This window comes from Melopsittacus undulatus, chromosome 6 (genome assembly GCF_012275295.1).
Source record: "Melopsittacus undulatus isolate bMelUnd1 chromosome 6, bMelUnd1.mat.Z, whole genome shotgun sequence".
Taxonomy (NCBI): domain Eukaryota; kingdom Metazoa; phylum Chordata; class Aves; order Psittaciformes; family Psittaculidae; genus Melopsittacus; species Melopsittacus undulatus.
The window spans coordinates 61,563,799-61,588,916 of record NC_047532.1 but is presented as its reverse complement, the minus strand read 5'-3'; the positions used below and the strand labels follow the sequence as shown (position 1 = coordinate 61,588,916).

At 37.5% G+C, this 25,118-nt stretch overlaps 1 long non-coding RNA gene across 1 annotated transcript; it reads left to right on the top strand.

Annotated features, from left to right (window-relative positions):
- Positions 1-6,773: 6,773 nt before the first annotated feature.
- Positions 6,774-24,528, top strand: LOC115947540 (uncharacterized). The gene is made up of 6 exons (XR_004081451.2): positions 6,774-6,975; positions 9,755-9,816; positions 10,955-11,072; positions 14,772-14,858; positions 22,681-22,893; positions 23,291-24,528. It is a non-coding gene; the product is annotated as an uncharacterized lncRNA (long non-coding RNA).
- Positions 24,529-25,118: the final 590 nt, after the last annotated feature.

Genomic DNA, 25,118 nt, shown 5'->3' with positions numbered 1-25,118 from the left:
TTGCATATAATATCTGAATTATTTCACACAGTGCAATACCAAATAACTGGTAGGAAATACCATTCCCAAAAGTGAGAAGGAATTGCAGAAGGAATTGCACAGGATAGTCTTTTAACAAAGTCTATTTTCCCTTGCTCTTGTGTGAATCACCTCTGACAGCACAGCCACGGAGGGTGAGGCACAGTGGGAGGAGGGAGAATTGGGCAATGGAAAGGGATGCGTGGTTAAGGCAGTGGCTTTGGAGACCATCTGGCTGTATTCCTTTTCTCTCTATGTCTCATTTAGGAGATGTTTGTGGCACAGTGCCATTCTGCATTTAGCTTGACTACTAAAAGCAGCTACTTTTGCTGCACTCACTGTGAGCAGAAGAGGAAAGCTTCTCCCAAAGGCTCCATGTTCTGTCTGTGAAACAGGAGTAGTAATATTTCTTTTTCCTCATTCTGCTTTGTGCATGCCATCTTTTGTCTTAGTGTGTTGGTATGAACAGGAGGCCAGGCTCCTGGGTCCATGCATTCTTTGGCATCTCTTGGCAGCACTTGGTTTTGCTCCAGTAACAACTGGTATTGGAGTAATCCTGATCCAGTTGCCAGAGGCAGCTTACTTCTGTTTTGCTGCTGGAGGTTGATTCCTGCTCACCTACTGAGTCAGTGTGTAGTTGATCTACCAGTTAATCTCGTGCTTGATTGCAATGTTTGTTGTAACTTTTAGAATCCCTTTAATCACTGTAACCAGATCCTTATTTATGCTGTAACCCCATGAAAAGAAACAGCATCTAGCCACAGTTTCCTTGCTATCTTGTCATACAGGACAGGGACAAAGACTTGTCTTGAATGATGTTTGAATTCCAATTTAATATTCTGTTATAATATTTAATTCCTGAAACACATACGGATGCAAATATTAATGCATTAGATTCTTTGAAGTAATGTAAAATATTTTTATAAACTATATGAAAATTATAAAGTACTAAGCTTTAAACTTTCAACAGCTATTCTTAAAAAATAATGATTAAACACTGAGCGTTATTGTATTATTAAAGCGGCAATCATGCATTCAAAAACTAATCATCTTCACCTACTACCCATAGAAAATTCTGTAGCTACACACCAGGAAACTAGGTGGAAAAGAGTTAAATACTTTTGTTATCAATTAATCAGCTACCCCAATTAGAAGTATCTAATCAAGTGATAAAAAGCCCTATTCAGATTTTAGTTAGTTTTTTCACCTAGTGTTGAACTGATGCAACTTCTGAATGCTGATGCTCCAGATGAACAGGGGAAGCATAAAAAAAAAATGGGACATGTCTAAACATGCCCAGTGCAAATATTGTAAATGGAATGCAAATGCTAGTTTTATCCAGTATCCTTTAACAGATAATGAATTTGTGTCTAATAACATATTTGCTTAAAACATATTAGTATATATTCTAATTGACAACCACATAGTTTGCAGATTAAATCAATTGTGTTTCCTGTGGTACCTCCTTTACATTATTTAGAGATTGACTACACATTATAATTGTTTGGTCCTTATTTCCGTTAGATACAGTAGATTTATTTCATTGTTGGCTGCTTCACAATTACATTCTTGTGACAGTGTTCAAGTTGCAAAATATTTAGTTGTTTTACAATGCCTTCCCAAACTGCTTTCAACACACTTCAGGCAGTTTTACTTTTCTTTCCTGCCCTAGACACACTTTGATTAGATGCTGTTTCTGTTCAATATTAATGTTCAAACAGAATCAGTTGTCTTTGCTTTTTCCTGTATTTTTTTTTTCTCTTTATTCTTTCTTCCTTTCTTGTTACAGAAACAGAACCATTAGCATTTTGCACTAGCCCTTTGGTAGGCCATCTGCTTGTGTGAAAACTGTGCTGAAGTCCAGGATCTGTTCAAGATTAGAAATGGGGATATGAAGCACTGGAGAGTCTGCAGGGTTGAGAGCCTGAAATGATGCGCTCATTTCAGTGAGGAGGCACAGAAGGACAGGGCTGTGTGAAGATGTGTATTGGGCACTGCCTCATTAGAACTAACAATATGAAAATGTCTCAAGGAAACCATGAGCTACCCATCCATGTTTTCATCAGCCGGGTAGAATTTTGCCTTAGGGCACCAGCATGCTCGCCCATCCTCGCAGATGCAGCCAGCTCACATGGGGAGCCATGGCAGTCAAGCTGCTGCCGTCTTGCCTGGCACTGTCTGACAGCAAGCAATCCCATTGTGACAGATCTTGACTTGCCTTTCCCTGCTACCCGTTCTCAATCATTAACTATTCATGCAAGCTCCCAATTAGGCTATGGAAGATAAGAACATTAATTGGCAAAGTCACATTCCTTAGCATCTGACTATTGATGTTACCCTTACTGTTTCAGGTAGGTCTTCAGCCTTTTATGCTGTTTATTATTTGTTCCATTCTGAAGATAGGCAGGAATGGATAAGCAATAACTTCGCCTTCTGGTTTGAATTTTGAGCCATTCTTTTTTTATTTGGAAGCTTTCTTCCAGTACATCGAAACCTTTAGCTTAGAAAACATTTAGTTTAATTTTCCATTTTGCAGTATTTCCCCATTAAGATATTGCTCAGCCAAAGTAACATGGTTTAATAACTTCTCTAGCAGGATCAAACAGGCAAGGTCTAGCTTTACTGATGATGATTAAGGGTGAGAGTCATGCTGTGAAAAAATTACTAAATGCTGTTATTGAAATCTGACTATTTTCCTGGAAGATGGATCTGATAACTCTGTAACAGGCGTGTTTCTGTGAAATGACCCAATTTTAGAAGATTAGTATATTTTCCTGAATTCAGTAGGCTTTTGTAAAAATCTCATGTCTACAAATCAGTAGGATTTCTCTAAAAGAAATATAAAAAAGGGAGACTTAGTAATACCTACATAGCATTGCTGAGAGATCTGTGGTACAGGTGAGTATCCTATAGGAGCACTAGCATTCTGCATTTGTGAAGACATAAGATTAGTTGATGCTGAAGGCAGTAGGAAATCAAAATGAAACAAGGATTATGGGAGTTTGGCATTTGACAACATTCTTAGAAAGGAAAAGTTAATGCCAAACAAATGCTCAAGTTGATCTTACTCTTGTAATTAATATGGCCATTATAACTAATGGTTTTTATGAGCTGGAAGAACCATCTTACTTATGTAAATTAATTACATGATATTTTGCAATTATTATGCTGATAGAGATTTATGGTTAGACATCAATAAGGATATGGGGTGTAACAAAAATATAAATTAGGGTCCTGGTAGAATCTAGTAGCAGATAGCCATACACCTTATAAATGTTTAAGAAAACAGAAGTATTTTTAATAGGTATGAGTTATTTTACATGGTTTTGAATGCTTATAGTTTGTTATTTTCTGCAGCCATAGAAATGCTTTCACTAAAACTCCCCCTTTTGTAGCTAACTAGGTGGAGGCCTAGGTTTCAGCCTCCTGTAGTGAAGAGGATTTGGTTCTTACTTTATTTCCAATTACCCCCCCAAATCCTCATCACATGTGTAATGGGACTTCTATCAAGAAGAGAGGTTTCTATACCATATAACAAACTTTGACAGGGCCAGTGGCCCAGATCTTTAATTCGACATGTTCAATGCTTCCACTGCATCTTTTCTCAGAGGAGGCAAGGAGCTGTTGGTCAGGGAATAAAAAAAACAGGTTATTTCTTAGGAAGGAGGAGATAAGGCTTCATGCCCATGCGTGGCCCTGCAGAGCTCGAAGCTGCCGTAGCTGTGTCAGTAGAGAGGGAATACAAGAGCAGTGACACAGTTACCCCCAGATCTATGGCTGTCACTGTCAGGAAAGCAGTCATAAAATTGCCCTAGGTCCCAAGTGGCAAATGAGTGTAGTTATCCCTTGGAACTGCTAAGACCACCCAAACTCACATGTGCTAATGAGTATCACACTCAAATTGCTATCTTTTTAATCTTAAAAATTTATATTTTACTAATTTCATTTATTTATCTTGAGGTTGTTCCAATAGCTTTTTCATCTTTTGTTTTTCCTGAATAGAAAAAGTAATGAGCTAATTGTTTGTTCCAGTAGTGGGCTAAATTCTGTGCTGGTATAAATGGTTGCAGCTGTATTAGTGATAGCTCCTATTTAACTCCGTACTACCGGCCTTTAAAGTTGATTTAAAAGTTAAAAGGAGCAAACTTGATTATTGCCTTCAGCCCCAGGTTAACAGAGCAACTGAAAATTCATAATGGAACCTAATAAATAAAGATCTTCATGTTTGTCCTCCAAGCTAACACAGGTGAATAGGATGAAGCTTTCTGTCCTTTTCAACCCGTATCTAATTTTTTCTGTCTAGTTCAGTTTTCATTATATTGTTCTGTTGATCCCAAAATGTTCTCTCCAGTGGTATTTCTATTATTCTCACTCTAGGCAAATTTAAGTATTTGAAGATTCATTCTGAAGCAGAACAGTTTTGTTTCACTCTCTCCTTTGAAAGACATTGTAGTGCTAGGAAGTTCTGAGTCCTGAACTTTTTAATTTTGCTGCTAAGAACTGCATACAATTCCAGAATTGTCTGTGCTTTTTGGGTACTGGAATGTCTTCATTCTAGGTTCTGACTGCTAGCCCACATTTTCAACTGGTAAAATAACTCCCTGTATGAAACATAATATTCAGTGTGATCTGAGTTTCTCCTATTCACGCTTTAAAGAACTCCTTAATCTTCCATCTCAGCTTTTCCTGTTATTTGCTTCATTATGCTGCTGCACATATGATTGACTCATCATCCTTTTGATGTGAACCGTGATTTTTAATTTGTATCATGTGCATTTGTATCCATGTAAGCGTGCTGGTTTTGGGCTGGGAGAGAGTTAATTTTCTTCATAGTAGAGCAGCTGTGTGGTGCTTAGCTTCCAGCCGGGGTAAAACCATGACAATAAGAAATTTTTTTAAGGCTTTAGATATGTCTGGAAAACACAGAAGACAGTAGCTCTGGAAAAATCATTTTAGGAGATCCAAGAAAGATTTCAAGAACCCAGACAGCTGGTTTTGCATTCTATTTTTCTGAAATTCTTAGTCTTTAGATTGGGAATTTTATCCTGTGTTCAGAATATCTTTTGGGGGAAAACAGTGTATGTAACAGTGACAGAATTGTTGCCAGATTTAAAAATAGCCCCAGCAGCAGCAGCAAAATGCTGTCACTTGCAATTTATCTCCCTGCCACAAGGTTCCTTATATATTTTCAGTTATTGTCATTCACAATTAAATAGCTATAAAATGAATTTTATGATAACTTAACATGCTTTTGAATGCACCAGAAACCATGTGGTGCATATCACACACACAGCTTGCTGAACTAAGGAGAGAAATAATCAAGTAAGTTGTGTGGAAGCTTTCCATAGTCTCCTTACATGACCTTGTACAAGGCCATGGATGTTTGAGGTCAGAGGGAATGTAAATATTCGTTTCTACATGACTCATTCTGAATACTCCACTAGAAAAAATTGACAATAATTCCAGTTAACCAGCACTGAAAACATTCTGGACATTGATCATTAATGCTCTACATGTTGGTCTGGCAAAACCGGTTTTCCCAATGTTTTTCCTGCTAGAAAACAAAGTAAAATCTTTGATCAGAGTGCCCCCTACAGAAAATACAGCAGTGTGTTTTTAATACGTGTAGTTTATTATACAGTTATTGTCAGTAATAAAGTAGAATTCAGAGGTAACCTGTCACAATAACAATCATCTATCGCTTCCACAAAAGGAACAAAATTTAGACTAATAGTTATTATTCAAAATATTGTAAGCCCTTATTTATGGAGGTGTTTAAATACGTCTAGATGTATATTAATTTCAGGAAACATCCTTAAAATGCTGCTATTGTACTGCTTCTGAAGTAAGAGCAGAGTGTGTATTCACAGGCCCTGCTAGTTTCACTCCTGTGACTCTATATGCTCCTTGTAATTCTCTTTCTCTTAATCACAGTCATTTCCCCAGACAGGAATTTACAAGCCCACCCACAGCTTGTTATCAGCTGGTATCAAGAGGTGTTGTTCCACTGACTCTGTCTCTGACTGGACCTAACTATGTGTTCATTAAATAACAAGCACATTGAAAACCAGCATTGTAAAGTCCTGTGAAGTTCATGTCTTCAGTTTTCCTTCCAATAACAGATTTAAATAAACAAACAAGCAAAAATTACTGTCAGTGACTTACATATTGTGAGCATTTTCTGCCTTTTTGCTATTCCCAATAGGTCTGTGTGCAGTAGGGGAAGGTTTCTCGTGAAATTTCATATAACTAGAAAGGAAGGTTTTAATTCAGCCTTCACCAAATACGTTCAGTAACAGGAGGGGAGGGCATTCAGACATTTCCAGGCACTAAACAGATTCATAGTAAAATGCTGCCTGGGTTTGAGACTGAAAGAAAGAGAAATACAACATACATTACAACTTCTGATTCCTGATAAAGACCGTTGTTTCTTCCAAGTATGGTCTTATGTTTTAAATATTTATTCAAATATGAACTCTGACAAAGACATTAAAACCTGAATTTTAACTCCACAGTCTTTCCCTATCAGCCTTCAGACTACATCAGGGCAAAGTTTTCTTTTGTATCATAGAATCATAGAATCATAGAATAGTTAAGGTTGGAAAGGACCTTAAGATCATCTAGTTCCAAGCCCCCTGCCATTGGCAGGGACACCTCACACTATCTTTTTATATTTGAGGAAAATGTCAAAAATGTAACACTTTTTTCTCTGCCTTGCAGTGCTTTCCCCAGAGACAGCCTGGCTTTTACAACATCCTATGGGATTCCAAGCCTCACAAGCTGAAAAGGACTAGGAAGCTTCTCAGAGATTGCTGTCTTTTCTATTTTCTTTGGCTTTCTTGAGCTGAGGGTATTTGGCAGTTGAAATGAAGATTCCAACGACTGACAAGATTTTTTCTGCTTGTACGTTGGTTATGTGAATGGAACTCCGAAATGTTTATAGTGACACTGTTATAGGTAAGTTTTTGAATCACATTTATAGACATACATATATTTTACTATGCATATGGCATCTACAGCTTGCTCTAAAATCTGGTTCAATATGTCATTCTGTTGGGTGTAACTTAACAAAACTCCAAAATTTTTAAAGGCAAATTCTGGCGGCTTGATTTTTGTTTTCTTTGCAACATCACTTCATTTTCTGCATTTCACTATTTATTTACATAAATTTTTAACATTATATTTCTAGGCATTGGCCCATTACTCCCCCTGTGTTCCTTAGGGCCAGAGAAAAGATTTATTTCAGAATCACTACCATATGTATGGAGTGAAAAAACAGGAGGTAGAATTTTAACATAATGTATAGAAGGTATTTTTCTTCTAGTAAATGTAGGACATTATATCAGTGGAAACTGAGTCAAATAGCCTTCTTACTATTGATCTCTAGCTACATTTGCTACAGATTCATTAAACAGTGTTCCCACACTGTGTCCCTATCATAAGGTTTCTGTTCTAGCAGTATTACTGTATAAAGGATATATTTTGTAGAAGTGAATTCTTTTCATTCTCAGTTTAGAAATGATTCTTGGAATCTCATAGAGGTTGCTAATGCAAAAGTCTAAACATTTCATTTAGAAATGAAACTTCTTTCTGGTGAGACATGTACCTATAACATGACAAGAAAAAAGTAATGCAATTTTTTAATGTTTACAAATGTTTTTCCCTCATTTCGTCTGGGAAGGTTGCATAGATAAACATTTTTAAAACAAGTTATAATTAGGTGGCTGCTAAGTTTTGTAATGGGATGTCCCTGTCTTAGTTCTTTTTTATTAGTTAAACAAGTATGCATGTCTTTCAGCTGCGCATTAGAAAATAGGACTGACACATTCAGAATTTGTTCATAATAGCTGGGACAGTAAAGGTTGCTGCAGAAACCATCCTCACAGCTTAGCTCATAACTTCAGACTTTATACTATCGTCATGAGTCTTAAGATATGTTACATTAAATAATTGGGGCAATTATCAAATTCCTCAGTATAGTTATTTTATTTTGACCCTTGCTACATCCAAAATAAATTGTTCAAGAAGGAGCACAGGGAAGCCTCCTTCACTTCTGATTTTCAAGCATATTTTTTTAAAAGAAGTTTCAATTATTTAGAGATTGAAGCACCTAAGTTGTAAGTATTTTGAGATCTCTGCCCATGGCTTCGTAATAAGCAATAACACTAAAAAGAAAAGAAACGTACACCGAGTCAAAAATATGTTAAGTGTAATCAGAAAGTTCTTTCTTTCTGATGGGGCTGTTATTTGTTGATATCAAAATGACTTTTGCCTCATATACACTTTTCCCTCTTTTTCCCTCTTCTGAATACTCAAAGATTTCAACCCAAATGACAGGTAATTGTCTGTAATTTATAAACAGATACGTGTTTATTTTGTAAATGAGAGTTGCAGTCTTGGCAACAAAAATTAAGGAGCTGGCTGGTGGAAATTAAAGAACTTCTTCCTTCCCTTGTTTTGTCCTAGCTCCTTCCTTCCTCTGCCAACAATCACAATTCTTTCTTCAAAGGGAACACACAGTTAGTCAAAGCCTGACTTTTCAGTTTTTCTTTCGCACTGAACAAGCTGAAGCAAATTCAGTAGTGCCATCCAGGCACTCGTTTGCTCGACTCCTAAAGAAACTTAAATCTTGTCAATGGTATGCGCCAACATGCTCATTTAAATTACACCCCTACTAGTTTAAGTAAAAGAGAGAATATAAACCAAAAGGTCTTTTTCTTAACATTTTAGAACTGAAACACCAAAATACTTAGTCTTCTTTTTGCATAAACTAAGAACAGTGTGGCCTAAATACATAGGATTCATGGCACAGATGCAGATGAACCTGTATGTTACATGCCACAGATTAATATGCCTGCAAAGTGTCAGACTTCTGGACCTTCATTCTGCTTGGAATATCATGCAAGTCAGCCTTTTTGGTGGGTTGCCAAACAGCAAGTGGCCAGAAATTTGTTGATCATTGCAGGTAATGCATTACTATCAAGCATGGCATGATTGACAGACCTGTCTAACTTGCAGTCAAAGGTGATGCTTCAAATATTCTTCTTCCTCTTGGATACCAAAGAGCTATGGGTTTTGTTCTTATGGACATCTCCCACAGGCATAAAACACCAAAGTGTTTATAGGACTGAGCCATGGATTCTTTTCTCCAGGACAGTGTACCACATCATAAAGCTTTGTACTTGTGTTACTTTTGCTGTTCATTAAAATCAGCCTTATTTCTATTGTCATAGCTGTTCTCTTTAAACTTTAGCATCACCTTTGAGTCTGCTTTACTAACTAAATTAAATAGAAAAGTGAGGGGTGTCTATAATATTTGCAAATGTACAATAATGGAAAAGATATGTTATATATATCAGAATATAGAATGTAAAGATATGTTTCCTCCCATTTGTGGCATTTATACATTTTTATTTTCCTATTTTCTCCTTTTTGAGTACCTGAACTGCAGGTAATGTTCAGTGCTACAGATTCATAAGACAACCAGATGATCATTGGTTAAAACACATACACAAAACTCCTCATCATTCCCAATAATGTTGTCTCTCCAAAGATTTTTTTCTCCAAAGATGTTTCGGTTTTATTTGAGACACTCTGTCTTTCATTCTGCTGCTTTTGGTCACGAGTAGTGTAAGAAGAAAACAATGGAACTGCAAGTTACATTAGCTATGAAATTTCTTCCTTTTCTATATTTCATATCAACATAAACCACTGACTGCTGATTTGGAACATGAAGAGAATGGAAGCTGGACTTACACTGGAAGACTGGAATGGCATACCCTAAAAGCCTATAAAAGTGTAAGCATGCCTGTCAGTTGACCATAGTCAGTTGACCATGACGCATCCACTAACCTGAATGAACTGGCAGTGATACATTTCAAAAGATATTTAGAGAAAGGCAAAGCAAAGAAGGAAAACGTACAGTAGAAACACATGGGATGAGTTGGATCTAGTAAATGCTGATTTTTACATTTTCTACTTCTCTGACTCTGTTTTGCACCCAGCACTGCATTACTTGGCAGGAAAATGTGATTGCTAGCACTAATGAGTCAAATATTTGTGAGGAATGCTGATTATTATATAACCATTCTAAGAGCCTGAAAGACCATGTTTCTTTCTACTGTGCAGCAGAGATGGGATGGCTAAGTAATAATAGTGATTAATATAATTTGTTTAAAAATATTATATTCATCCACTAGTATATTTTGTATTTGCAAAGGATAGTTTGCAATATCTTACAACCACAGGACACTAAATAAATAGTAAACAACTGTATTCCAGTTTTACAACTTGGAAGGCCAAAACAGAAAAATGTTGAATTAGCCACATTTTGAAGGCAGTTCCAGGGGAGGGAAGGCAAGAAAACAAAATCAGTATCAGTAAGTAATTATTTGTGTTGTGATAATGCTCTGAAGTTCTATTCCTGAGACAGCACCCCCATTAAGAATACTTAGAAATGTGCATCACTTCATGTAATACACAGAATAAGTAAATAGTTCTGAGCACACTTAAATAAACTTCTTGCAAATTTGAGTCTTGGAAGGTCAGCTAACAGTAGGAAAGCTATTTTTCCTCTCAATTTTGCTTTATTTTATTCTCTACTAACAGGATACTATAGCTTATGACATATGGTCCGCTTAAATTAGGCAGGCTCTTGAAACCTTGTTCGTTCATCTCAGTGTGTGAAGCCAAGTTGTCTATTAATAGGAAAAGCCTTGCCCTGGAAGAATGTGTATGCAGCAGTCAGTCTCTGCATGGGGGAAATGAAGGATATGTTACAATAGGGAATAAAATGAATTTCTTATGTATTACAATCAAAACCACTATAATGTAATACTGTTCCAAACAAAGTGGAGAAGTGCTGTTAAATCTGTATGTCTAAGAGGTGGTATGTTTAGTGACTTGATGTCTGTGTTATCCTATACTCACTTTCCAGAGTCGTCTTCAAGTTGGAACAACCTTTCTCTGCTACCCAAGTCCAGAAAGTAATAAACCAAGACCACCAGCTAAGATATTATGTAATTGCCATGGAGAGAAGCATTGAATGCCTTCAGGTACTGTATTTAAATGAAAAGCTTTAGCCAAAACCAAACAACAAAATGCATGTAAAAAGGATTTTTTGTTAAGTAATTAAACTAGAAATTTTACAAGAATGTTACAGTAAAAGTGCTGACAGGAAACAGCATTACTAGAAATACCTAACAGAATGCCCACTTTCCTATGCAGCATACTTCAGTGTAAGCTTCAAAAAAACCCGTTAAAATAATTGTCTTTTTGGAAGTGAGTTACAGAACTTGCTCAGTGATGATTATTACGCAAGAATTGATATATATGTAAATTATCACTAAGCACTGTTGATTATCCATTCCTTTGCTTTTGAAAAAAATTCAGTTTTGATGTCATGATTCTATACAGCACTAAAAAGATCATTTTCCTAGCCCATCACTTTGACTGCCAAATATAACACTCCTTTTCTATCAGATATAAGCAGCTTGTCTTCACTTTCAAAGCCATTCATAGCTTCACCTCATCCAACCTATCATCCTGCACTCGGGATCAAGAAATCACTTCTTTCACTCTTTAGCCCATGATACCAACCTCCTCCATTTACTTTTCAGTCACTCATTTTCAAGCTTTATCCCATGCCATCCTTCACATTTGGAAAGAGCTTCTTTAGACATCTGCAAAACCTCCTCATTATCTTCCTTCTAATCCTGTCTGTGAGTTTGCCTTGCCATTATGCCTTCAAAAGAAGTTTCAGAGTTTGGACTGAATATGTCTAGTTATAATGAGTTGCTCCCAAAAAAAGATTTCTGGATCAGATTCAAATAGAGCACTCTCTAAATAAATGAAGGTTGGTATTTCCTACTCAGATGCAGTACTGTCAGTTCTGTTCCTCATTTTCAGAGAATATTGCCTTGCTGTAGTTTGGAACCTATATATTTCTGCTTGAAAACAGAACAGAACAAATTCAAGGGTGATCTGTCTGGATTGCAGGCACAACTGTAGTAGTCACTGACATGTCTGAAACAAAGGGATAGTCTAGAGGGTGTATTGGCTTTTTCATTCATATGGCAAGTGATTGGTAAGGTATTAATTGTACTGGCTAAGTGAAATAGTGGTCCTGCTGCTGGACAGAGGCATTAGGATTTGTCCTATACTTGTGAGGAGAGACTGGCAGGACATTTTTAGTTTTAGTTACCAATTTTGGGGGTATTGTCCCTGCTTTGTTCAAATTCCTGTTGTGGGATGAATGAGTAGTCATGGGAACCATTGTATTCCACGGGGTTATCATCTTAGCTGAGTACATTTTTCTTTGAAGCAATTTTGTCTGTAGCCTGTAGCCTTGAACATATTTGCATATTGTGTCATGTTTGTATTCCCACCTCCAGTGGCAATGATTCAGGACCAAGTCATCCCCTTGCAGGAGTTATTTATAAGGGACACTGGAAATTCCATGGCATCTCTCTGTCATCTTTCTTTCCAGATGGTCCTTCCAAACCTCTTCTGAAGGCGCTTGTGCAAAACAGAGCACATAAGTACTTCTGCTGGCTTTTGTCTCAAAGAAAATTGCAAAGCATCACTAATTTTGGTGAAGATTTTATTTTGGGATGCTGGAAAGAAAAGATGCCTGCTGCCTTCTCTCCCTCATCTGTCCCTCCTGGCACCCAGCCCCAGCCACGAGTGAACTGTTGTTGATGCTAAAGAGGGAGGAGGCCACGGTTTCTCCAAGCTCCTCACCTTAGGCTTTCTTAGGCCTCCTCTATAAGGGTTTCCCATTCCCCAAATTCATTAGCGTTTCCAATGGCTGAAGAACCAGCAGATTCATCAATTACTTTGCATAGAGATGCTAACAGAAACATTCAGACCCCTCTGTAACTGCAGAGCCCTGTGTTCGTCTCACATTAGTCTGTCTGGCTAAAATCTTCTGAAAAATACTATAATTTTCAAATTATTAAAATGTCTTTCAGAGAAGCAGTGAGAAGATTCAATTTGAGAATCTTTAACATAGGGAGGAACCATTTTTAAAACACCCTTTTACATTGTCTTCCCATAATTTATCAGAAGTGGATCTGTGCTCTTAATAAGTCAAGCTGGGATTTCTCCAAGGCATCAATGGGATGTAGATAGCATGTCAAGGTCTTGTTCAGAATTTTAGTCTAAAAGCACCCATAGATTTCTCAAAATAAAGCATAAAATCACTCCCTGACTGAGCTTTTTTTTTTACCAGGTTTCACCATAAAACTATCTTTTTATAGCCAAGCTATAAATCTCTGAAAATAAGTTTATGTGGAAATGCTGATGCAGCCTTAGTTATAGCACTGGCAATGGCTATAGCACTCAATGATTTTATGGTGAATTCTATTAATCCCAAAGAAAACTTTATTGGAAAAAGCTGAACTTTGAAGGTCAATGAGATCTCAGAGGAAGATGGGCTGAAAACTAAGAAAAGCTTTTGCCCATGTAAATCAATTGTTACAGTTTTCCTGCCTGAGAAATTTTTAATGCAAAGACTAGTAATTTACAAAGAGGAAAAGGGAGAACCTCTAAAGGTCTTATAAGAAGGGGTGATGAATGAATAACATTATTATTTTTTATATAGTGCTTAAAATCTTGTTCTAAAGCCATGTTGGTGGTTTAACTGAAGGAAAAACTATGCAGTTCACTTCTGTTCCCTGGTTTTAAGCTTATTGTCAATTTTAGGTTGTGGTACAGTAATTGCAGATACTGTTTTATAAGAATTGACCCCCACGTTTCAGCAGAACTTACTACAATTAACAGAGGATGTGCAAGAATTTTTAATAGCATGGCCTAGAAAATCTGTAGAAGATTTTCTTTTAACAGTATTTTGAGGCAAAAAGTAAGTCAAACAGGTCTGTTTTCAAGGGGAGAACTGAGAGCATATGGCCTCACAGCGAAGTTGCATTAAGCAGAAGTGCAAATCTTCTAGTGTAGTGTGAGAAGGCCGCTTCTTAAATCCTTCCAGGGATACCCAGGATCCTAATGCCATTAAGCCTCTGTGATTTAACTCCTTAGAAATCCATCACACTGTAGTTTCACAAATGGTCAAGGGCTTGACTGGCTTCCTGTTGTTAGAACTGAAGACTGCTTGAAAACATAGCCATAAATCCGCTCCTTTGCTACAGCCAGGTTAATCAAGAATGACTCAGTTGAGAGCCTGAAAGCAAAATGTAGGCAATGAAGACTGAATATTTTGTGTATTGGCTGCAGGGTTTTGGTTAGGCTTCTGGTTCCTTACCTGTCTAAATAACAGAATCCTACTGTGTCCCTTCAGTTTTTACCCCTTTTGCTTTGGAAGCAATGACAACAGACAAGCTCATCTGTTCATTAAAATAATAATGATTAAGGTATTTTGAGTTTTGTCTGCTTTTTATTGAATTTGTACAAGTAAATTACTAGCAATTGAAGCTATGTGTGTGGGTGGGTCTATAATTACTAATTAATCACAGCTAGCAATTACTGTGTTTTGTTTTGTGCATTTTCTTCATTTTGTATTGTTTTTCTGCTTTTTACAGAAAAGTTAAGAATTTAAAAGGAAAAAGAAAGCTGCTGAGTGAAAAAAACCATACTTAAATGGAAGCATGAGGAAACTAGTATTTATACAAGATTGTACATGGGCACTATGCAGCTAGTCTAATAGGATGTTCTATGCTGCCAGTGTCACAAGCTCAGAAGCTTGCACAGGGCAGGGGAAGCACAACCCCAGTTAATCTGATCCATCCCTCTTTCAGGAAATGTGGATATGACAACAGTTAAGTAAGGTGAACTGGGAATCTTGAGCATGAGAACAATGATGATAATAACCCTGAAATCGTTTGGTAAGTGCTTTGGAGTTGACTTGGTAACTCATGAAGAGAAGAGAATATGCCAGTGCACTCTGAGCTGCTGAAGTGCCACTTGTACAAATTGGTCAGTAGCACCACTTGATCTAGGGCCAATAGTACAATGTCAAGGATTGACTTTCTGATGTTATTGCTTTTTTAACAAGTGCAGCATAATGTAAAGAAATATATACGTGAATTCAAAGAGAAATTAAGTTTTCAAGTCTGTTACAAGTACAATTAATATCAGGGCACCACAAATGCAGGTCTACTGTTCACATAGATCATGAAGGTATGTTCAAATTGTATGTTCGTTGCTATACAGCTTTCCGAAGCTCTCTTTTCTATTGCTAACTCTGTTTTACACCCAGAGCTAGTATGACTTTAGTGTTTTGATCCCATAGTGTATTCCATGTCTGAGACTGGCTCCTGTTCTAATCCATGCCATGGAAACACTCCAAAGCTTTTCTCCCTCAGCCCAAGTTTAAGTTGTTCCTATGAAACTGACTTGTACTATGTGACTTGTTATTATTTTCTAGAAAATATTCCTTTAAAATAATCTCAAAAAATCACTGATACCTAGTGAGATGGTTCACAATAGTTTTATGACTTGGGTTGCATACAGAATATGCAGGAAGCACTTAACCCCGTAAAGACTAATAATTTAGTTGTCCAAATTCATGTTTGGATGGTTACATCATGAGGATTTCTGAGACTACATTTAATCTTTTATTGTCAGTAAGGTTTGGGGCAGCTGATTTTGCTTTCATTTGAATAGAAGAACATTTCTGGAAAGAGTAAAAAGAATAGTATTAAAATTTAAATAACGAATCTTTGGTTTACAGCAACAGTAGAAGATTCTGTCAGAAGCCTTCTGTACAGAAATTTTTAACACTGAAATAATTCCTAATACTATTTTCCAGTGATCATTTTTTAAATCAAAAGATTTAAAAATCAGTTTTGATTGCAGTTTTGATGTTTTCTGTTTGCAATCAGATTCTCTGTGGCTAGCATTTATTGTGACCTCTGTGCTAAAGCAGAGATGCCAAAAATCATTGAAAGTTATATTGCAACATAAGAGAATACAACAGTTTAATATGAACCCATTTGAAAATCTTTATTGTGATTTTTTTTTCTCCCTCTCAGTGTACAGCAATAGCATAATATCCAGCTGCATGATAATATTGGCAAGCAAGGCCATGAATTTCCACTGCAAACCCTAAACACTGAATGTGCTGTGCTTTTTAAAGAAATCCCCTTTTGTACAAGATATGTAATACCCTTTTGTGCTAGAGTGGTTTGCATAATAATAGTTTTCTTTAGTTATTCATTGTCATGTGATGGAGCTGTGAAGTGAGCTAGGCAGTAACAGCATAAAAGACAATTTTCCATTTTTCTCTATTTTTTCAGAGATTTTCTTGTCTTTTAGATGTAAATACTTGTAACTATCTTCAGAAAAGATATCCAGTTATTAACATTTCAGGTCTAATTGTTACTTTTCTTAATATCTACCTTCTTAGTTGAGCTTTCCTTTTTTGAAAGAAACAGCAATATTATTTCCTTTGCACTCCTTAAGAACCTCAAGCATCTTAAAATAATTGGGTATATGATCATCTGGTGTAAGTCACCATAATCTATTCAGAGACATTGATACTTTGCTCAGTACTTGCAGAAATACTTAATTAGAAAAGCCAAGCAAAATTTATGTTATTAAGTGTGTAATTTATGTTAGAACTGTGCATATGTTACACTACACCCTGTGATAAAAGGTACTATCTGACTGAAGAGCTGTCTTAAAAATTAGACTTCTAGAATACACCAGAGACCAAGCATAAAATGCAATTTTTAGAACATTCTGATGAGTTTTCCCATGTAAAATTTTTTTAAGATTCCTCTTGGGCATTCTGATATGTTCTAGTCTGGGTAGTAAGTAAGGAATATTTCCCAAAGGAGATATAATCACATTGAAATGGATCTCGATCTTATTCACAGTGAAAGCTATAGAGGAGGGCTAAAGCCAGGGGAAGTACCTCAGCTAATGTACAATAAATTAGCCATTATTCCAACTGATACTATCAAAGAATTTTGCCTTTGAAATCAGTGGAGTTATGCCAAGTTACTCTAGTTGTGACTTTGGCCATGAAATTACACATGGTTTTCAACCTCTGGCCTGCAACCACTGAAAATGGAATATTTCCAAACAATCCCTGAAAAGTAACAAAGGAAAGCAAGGCTATTATCCATTAGTGTAAATTCAGAGTGCAGAGAGAATTCATAATCATCCTGGAAAACATTCAGAGGCTTACAAAGTGAAAAAGGTCAAGACCAAGTGGGTTAGATTATTTTAGAACATCTCATGAGGTGGATTAACATATAACAATACATTCGTTACCAGATGTTAGCACTGCCAAGAATACCCAGGCAGAAAAGGAATGCTCCAGAGCCAAAGAGTCACTCTTTTTACAGCTTCATGTGCCAAAATAAGAGACCATTATACATAGCCATCCTTCAAAACTTATGTGAATAAATCAAACCATTACCTTACCAAGCAACAATACATTACTGTTTTCTAAAATATCCAAGATCAGTCTTTGCTAAATAGGACATCAGGGAATTTTCATAGCTCAAATCAGTGATCAGTTCACATCAGATAGAAATATGACCACTGAATCCATTGAGGAAACCCTGGAATCTAGGCAAGAGGGTATTATAATGGTTGTATGCTCTATGAATCTGTTAATCTGAATCTCACAATCGAGCCATGGGGTTCTATCTTCTGAGAAATATGATTTGCCTCATATCATTTGGATACCAGATACTATTACTGCACTGCAGGATAAGCAATGTGTTGTGGTCTCTCTTAGTGGTAGTGAGATACATTAGCTTAGACCATTCTTTTTGCCTGAAAAAAAATTAAGGAGGAAAACATTCAGCAGACTTTTTGGAAGTTTTTTACTGGGAACATATAGCCCAAGCTTTACTTACTATGTTGTTATAAGGCACCATGAGCAGTGTGGGAATAAGTGCTTGTGCCTCACAGCCACATACTTACCCCTGGAATACAGCCCTTTCCTTCAACTTTCCTATTCCCCTCCGCAGATTTCTAGAGTTCTGTGATAATTTTTTTCTCCTCCCTAACAGATGTAACAAGAACCTTACGTGCTCAGCATTTTCTTTTTATAATTTCATAGAAGTGTTGAAGTTTTTGTTCACAGCAAACTGTGAATGAGAATTAAATGTTTCTGTCAAAAAAAATATATTCCAGAGTGATGCAGATGGTCAAAATTGGAGGAATCAGCCATGGGGGTTTGTTTGGTTTTCTTGAAAGAACTGTTGTTTAACTTGTAAGTTAATGAACTCTCTACCAAAGGCAATGAATACATCCACCTTTTTCTAATAATAATGATCCTTCAGATGATTTGGCAAATTTACTGAGGTATTACCTGGTATACACAGTTTTTCTGGTACTTTGGCCAATGCAAGTTATATTTGTTACCTAGGAAGTAGAAGTCTGTTCCAGGATTAAATCTTGACATTGTACATTTAGACTGATTAACAGGTACCTTGGAAGAAAGTATCATATAACGGAGTCTAACTGTAAGAGGGAGAGTTTAAACTTGCATGTTTTTCAGTTAAATTTAAGGTGTGGAAACACCTTCCTGTCTTGTAATCACATTTGCAAGTGATGATGCTGGTCCCTCTCATCTCACACTTGCATTACCCCAGGCAGCTTTGCCAGTTTGAAAGTCTCCAGAAAAAGGGCAGAACTTCTTCTGTAAGGTAGTCAGTTATCTCCTAGAACAAGCCCAGCTGTTAGTATTGCAGGCTGAATCTTTCAGTGACTTGGAACAACTGGGTTGTATCACATGCAAGTTCACTGATATTGAAAAGAAGAGACCCACAGGCCTTTAGTTAAGTTATAACCTTATAAAGTGTGCTTACTGTAAAGTATAGAAAAGTTTTATGCATGAGCATGTAAGTGAGGAGAAGATGTCCACAGTGCATGACTGGTCTGTTTGTAGGGTTAGGACGCAAAGAGGATTGTACTGACAATCTGGACTCCAGGGCCCTCTGGGCAAGTTTTGTATAGAGCTCCAAACATTTTTGCTCATTTCCAGCCCATGTACTGATTACGTTTTTTGAAATGTTTGTGGCTGAGTGCATTCAGAGAGGGAATATCACTTTAGATGTGCTACTGAGATGTTCCTATATGTTAATTCCTGTGACATTTCCACTGTAACAGCTGTCATATGAATTTTGTATGACAGCTTTCTAGTGCAATGAAATGCTCTAACACGTTTTAGGTGAAAGAGTACTCATTTGTTTGGCAGATAGATTTACACACATTAGCCATTATATTCTCTAAGTCCATAAGAAGTCAGGGTGCAGTATTTCAAAATCCCCTATCCCCCTGGAGTGAGCCCAGACAGCTAAAAGAAGCACAAGATGTAGGTGGAAAAACAAGTCTTCCCTTGTGCTAGCTATGGTGGGTAGGGTTGCAGGGGAAGGACAGACCAGGACAAACTTATTTCTACTCTCTTTCTATGGCAACTTATTAAGAATAGGACCCGGTTTCAACTAAACTGAGCTTTTTCATCATTTTGTGGCCTCTATACAAGAAAATGCAGAATCACCCATCTTCTGATGCTCCAGTCACTGAGAAAGATTTCCAAACAGCCAAGGACTGAGTCTTAATGAATTTTAAAAGCTTATAAAATGTTCTTTGGTTATATATGCTTTAAAACAAAAGTTTTATTCTCTCATGTTGGCATGTCTTTATTAGCACCATTTATTTACTTTTTATAGGAGTGAGAGCATGACTACTTTTATGCCAGCATATTTGGTTGTGTAATGACTTACTTTACATTTACAGGGATCTATTGTTTCTTATGAGGAAAAATAAAGTTTCTGTGGAGTGTTTAGTTAACTCCCTGTTGAAGTGAAGCAAGACATATCTTTGGAAATCTCTTAAAGGATTATTTCTAATGACGCCAATCAGACCCTTGTTTTCATTATAAAAATATATGTGAATTTATAATGGACAAAGATAAATTAACCCAGAATGAGGAAAAAAATAGTTAGATTTCTCTCAGAGGAGGTGCACAAATATGGATTGCAGTGCATGTTACTGTTCTATAGGCAGGCTGGCTTTTATTTTCAGTGCAAGACAATCTCTTGCTGCTTTTGATGGTCAGAAATAATTCACTTTAAATTGAGCTGTTGTGTTTCCTAAGTGGAATTGGTCCTTGTTTATATGAGTACAAGACGAAGAATAATCTTACCCAGGGATTTTAATATTGCCAGTGATGAAAAACTGAATGCTTGTTGTCTCTCAGTATTCTCAGATCTTTGCAGTCTCTCAAAGTCCATTCCAGTTTAATCCAAGAAATTGCAAACTCATTCTCATTGTAATGAAAGGAACTATATTCACAGGCCTTTTCTAGATCAGGAGATCCTTCCTCTCCATTCCCACTAAAGATTCTGTGCAAGGTCCTTATAGAGATAAGCAGACCTTGTTAAAACTTAATTCCATGGTGTATTAGAAACATGTCTAGAAAGGGCTTTTCTCACAGGTTAGTGTTTAGGTATTAACAGTTGTTACTATTGACTCCCCAGCTAACTTATTCTCTCTCTCTCTTATTCTTTCTCATGAGAATGAAGGGACTCAGATGTATGGAACTTGCATGGAGCTGAAGTTTGCACTGAACAAGACTTGTAGAATATCCTTGGTTCTCCCAGCATCTGGGTGTATTTAGAGCTGAGGCCTGACTGTCTTTTCTAACACCTGGTCTAGAGCATGAATTACTGTAACAACATTTCTACTGACAGTGAAGTGCTTCCTCAGTAGATGTTAGCTTATTGTCTCGGTTCTGTTGCTAGGAAAGCCAGCTGATTAGATCGGCTTAGCAGCCAGTTGATGTAATACATGCCTGAGAAAACTCTTATCAGAGCCCTGCACACTTTCAGGAGTGCTCACAATTCGCCTGTGTTTCTGAATGTGAAAAGAGCCCTTTCTTTTTTTCACTGCACTAGCCTGATTTAAGCAGCCTCTAAGAAGCTAAGTTTTAAAGCTTGAAATAATCACTGCTGCCTCCTGCTCTTCATGCGCCTCCCACAGTGACAGACAGTTTCAGCAAAGGAAGTGCTGGGTCAGAGAGGGGGTGTTTTCCTCTGTATCTGTTCTGGCAATGTGAGGAAGTCGAAGTGCTCCGAGCTGCTTTGTTTTCCATGTGCAGATGTACTGCTTTGAAGGTCTATCAGGTGCTATATGCAATAAACCATGGCATTCAGATTGAGGGCAACAACAGAGGAAAACTGGCCATCAGAAGTGAAGTAGGGAAAAGTCTTGGCCATAACTGTCTCTTTCCAATTGGTGTGACTGATCCAAGGCTTGAGTTAGAGGACCACACTCAGGGATAATGATGATTACTTTATTATTTAGCAGTCAAATACTTTTGATTAATGCTATTTAAGGTTATGAAATCAAGCACAATCTTTCATTTTTTATAAAAAACTCATGTGTTAAATCTTACTAAGCAAATCATGTAATTTTCTTCCATTCCTTATGCAGCAAACAACTCTTAAGAAGGAATATTGCTTTAACTCATGCAAAAATGGCATTTTCTGTTCTGTGCTGCCAAGAAAGCTGACCAAAAGAAAACCTTTAGTCTTAGAGGAAATATAAGAGAAGCATGTGTTAGATACACTAATGATTTGCTGATCTGTGATTTAGCATCACTGGTCCTTTTTGCAGCTGCTTTGTAAAATACAGATTAGCTCTCAAATACCTTTCAGAAGGGATTTGATGAATGACTTTGTCTTGCCATAGGAACATCCACACCCTTAAACTGAGTGGTTACCAAAGGAAAGTGGTGGCATTCCCCTTAGACAAGAACTCTATGCACTGGCAATTTTTGGCTTTTGAAATGGCTCCACAAGATCTTGGCCATCTGAGTGCAATTCAAAATACCCTGTTACGTACACCCATCTGAGGAGGAGGGATCATTGAGGGGACATGCTGTACTTAGATCTGAACAATCACATGCCTTTAAAATTTGATTAGGAGGATACTGGGATAAGTCATTTTGTAAAGACATTAAAGATGTGAAAAGAAGATGTGCTGTTTACACCTGAATGTGTGCAGCTTTGCTGCATGAAACAAGTTCTATATAAAGGCATTCTGGTAAGTCTTCCAAAAAAAAAAAAAAAAAAAAACTTAAACAGATTTTAGTAACGGCTAGTTCAAACTTTGCTAATTCAAAGGATTTGGGTATATTTGCCCATGCAAGCATTTGTATCCTCAGGTCTTTGGTTATCAAACAGCCAGTCTGCTGCTAATAGAACATGCAAAATAGGTCACACAAAAGCCCAGTACCATCTCAATGATTCTTCATTTTTTTCTGTGTCCCTTGAAGCAAAGTAGAGTATGAAAAAAATCTGATTTTCATTTTCATAGGAGTTTTTGTTTTATCAAATACATCCATCTCAGTTATGAAAAGTTGGCTACAGCAAGAAAGAACAGTTGAATATTTGTGCTTACAAATAGAATTTCATCCAAAAGTGTCACTACAACTCACTTGTACCAGGAATGATACTTTGCAACCTTAGCAAGGTCCATAGAGTGCAGAAGGGAACAACACAGAAGAAATCAAACCAGTAGAAAGTGCAGGTACACAAAGTACAACTGGGGAGGCCAACAGTGGGGAGCGGTATTGTATACTGGTGATCTACAAAGAAACCAGTTTAAATATAACTTGGACATCTATCACAGAACATAGGCTTCCTTCAAATTGACTCTGTTCTTTCTTTTCACTTATAGTCCCTGATCATTGAACTGCTGTGGTTTAATCGTGTCCAAGATCCAAGATACAGCTGGGATTGTTCTGCAATAAATTCTTCAGATTCAGCAGGAGGGAGCCCATAGATGTTAAAGTAACTCCATCCCTGCAGCCAGTGGTGCCACCACTTTAAAGAAAGGATTCTTTCTTCTGGATCACTCAGGGTTTTCCCAACAGCCAGCCCTATTGTACAGGTGATGTTTTGGATGTGTGTCTGTTCGTTATACTTGCCTTTGATTGCTTTCCTCTTTATGGTTCTTTTCCTGCTAACTTCTTAATGCCTTGCAGAAGGCATTAGTTTTATATGTGTCTGCCCTTGCAGTCCTCCCTCGCAAAAATGTTTCACCACAGTATGCCCTTTTATACCTTAGTCATTCTTGCTTACTGATGTACAGAGGGCATAGCCAACCCTGGGAAATCGCTTTCTGTGGCATGCTGATGTATTGTGCTTAATGTATTATCAACAAGGACAAATCTGCCTCAGGCAACTCCAGCAACCCAAAAAAGCACAGGGATTTTTTACACAACAGCTCTTTAAAAAAAAGTGCATATCCCATGCAGAGAAACTTTTTTTCCTTTGATTTCCTGCAGGTAGAAGCAGCAGTTGATGCTACGCAGAAAGACAAGCCAACAAGACATTGCTCAAGTGAAACAAAGTGGAAAGTAACTATGGTGAATATCATTTGTATTGTCCATTTGCTTAAAATTGCAGAGAACTTCACGCAGCACCTAGGAGAAAGCATGTTCTAGAAGGGATTCTATTGTCATCCCAATGCCAAAAGGGTAATCCTGACATCATTTCAAGAGGGCTGTGCTGTGAGGTCCACTCCTACTGTTTGCATGGGAAAATAAGAAATGTTATGCCTTGTTGTAAGGCCCTGAAAGGCTGCCCTTGCTAGTCAGGAAAATAGAAGGAGGCATTCCAGAGTGCAGGTCATCTTGCAGTTTACATTGGAGCTCACAGGATTGCAAAGCATCCCCAGTCTGGGAGATAGCGCAGCTGTCCCCAACAGATTTTTAAATGAGTTTTCTTTCCTTTAAAATTAAGTCCAGAATGAGTGTTTTTCTCGACAAATGACTGATGGTTCTGTAACTCCAGACATCAGGAATGCTAGCACAAATCCCATACATGTTTCTAAATTAGTACACAAAATGACCATATCATCTGATCATAATTTAATGAATTATTCAGGATTCAGAAAGAAACAGATCTTTCAGGTAGTTTCACTTAATTTAAGAACTTGTAATGAACAGGAATTTTTAACTTGCTTGAAATCTCATTTCAAACGGCTCTAGCTATAACCTAACCTTCTGACTGTGTACACTCATACTGCCAACAGCTAGAAATTCAAGTGCACAGTGCTTTTCTGTCCTCATAATAAACTTGAAATCTCTCTGGTATGGACCTCAGCCTGAAATGTTATACATGCCTTTTCTTGTCCTGACGTTGGCTGTCACAGTGGCACTCTCCAACATACAGGAAAGCATCTTTGTTTTCTATCAGCCTCCATTTTAGTATATCAAGGTGAAGAATAGAGTTTTTAAGCATATGCACTGCTGCATGTGTTCCGTCTCTATGTCTGCTCTGCCATGTGTACATATCACCACCTAGGAAACAGGTACAGACATTGTCTTTAGCTAAGGGAAACAGGAGGTTTAGGAATTACATCTTTTTCAGAAAGGGACCATTAGGATACTGCTCAGAGAGTCAAGGTATTTGGTATCCCAGTGTTACATGGCAGAAGCCTCCCTCCTGCATCTTGGACAAGGCTTATACTTAGAAAACTATACTGTTGGGGGTCGAGCATGGGCACTTGAACAGGCCTACAGCAAGCTGTGAGAAAGTGAACTTATGACCCCAGGTTAAAAGAAGAAGAAGTGTCAAGATCAGCAAAACAGGAATGCAATAACAGGATGCCAGTAATTGCAGAAGCATGATGTAACGCTAAGCTGAAGCGAAGGTGCGAAACCAATCAGGAGAGGTAAAGGGGAGCGTGTATCCCTCGTGGGCAAAGCGAAGCAGCCAATCAAGTAATGCGTGATCGCGTGTAAGACAGTATATTAAGAGCAGCCTTGTAATCAATAAACGGAGCATTTTGTGAACCTACATCGTATCGGTGTTTTCTCCCCTCCACCTGGCCGCGGCACTATACAGTAAAAAAAAAATCGCAGCTGACCATTTAATTCATTTAGTCATTTTTACTATGTCTGCCCTTTTTGTACCTGCTCCCATGACGACGAGGGCGAACTCACGCACTGAAGCTGAGAGAGAACACTCTTTCATAGGACAGAACAGAACTTCTACTGCCACCAGTCACATAGTGTCTCTCTACTTTTGGGGGTCTTTTTCCTGCTCTATTTTTCTAGGCATTTTCCCTGAACTCATCAGTCAGGACGAGCAGCATTGCTCCTTCACAGA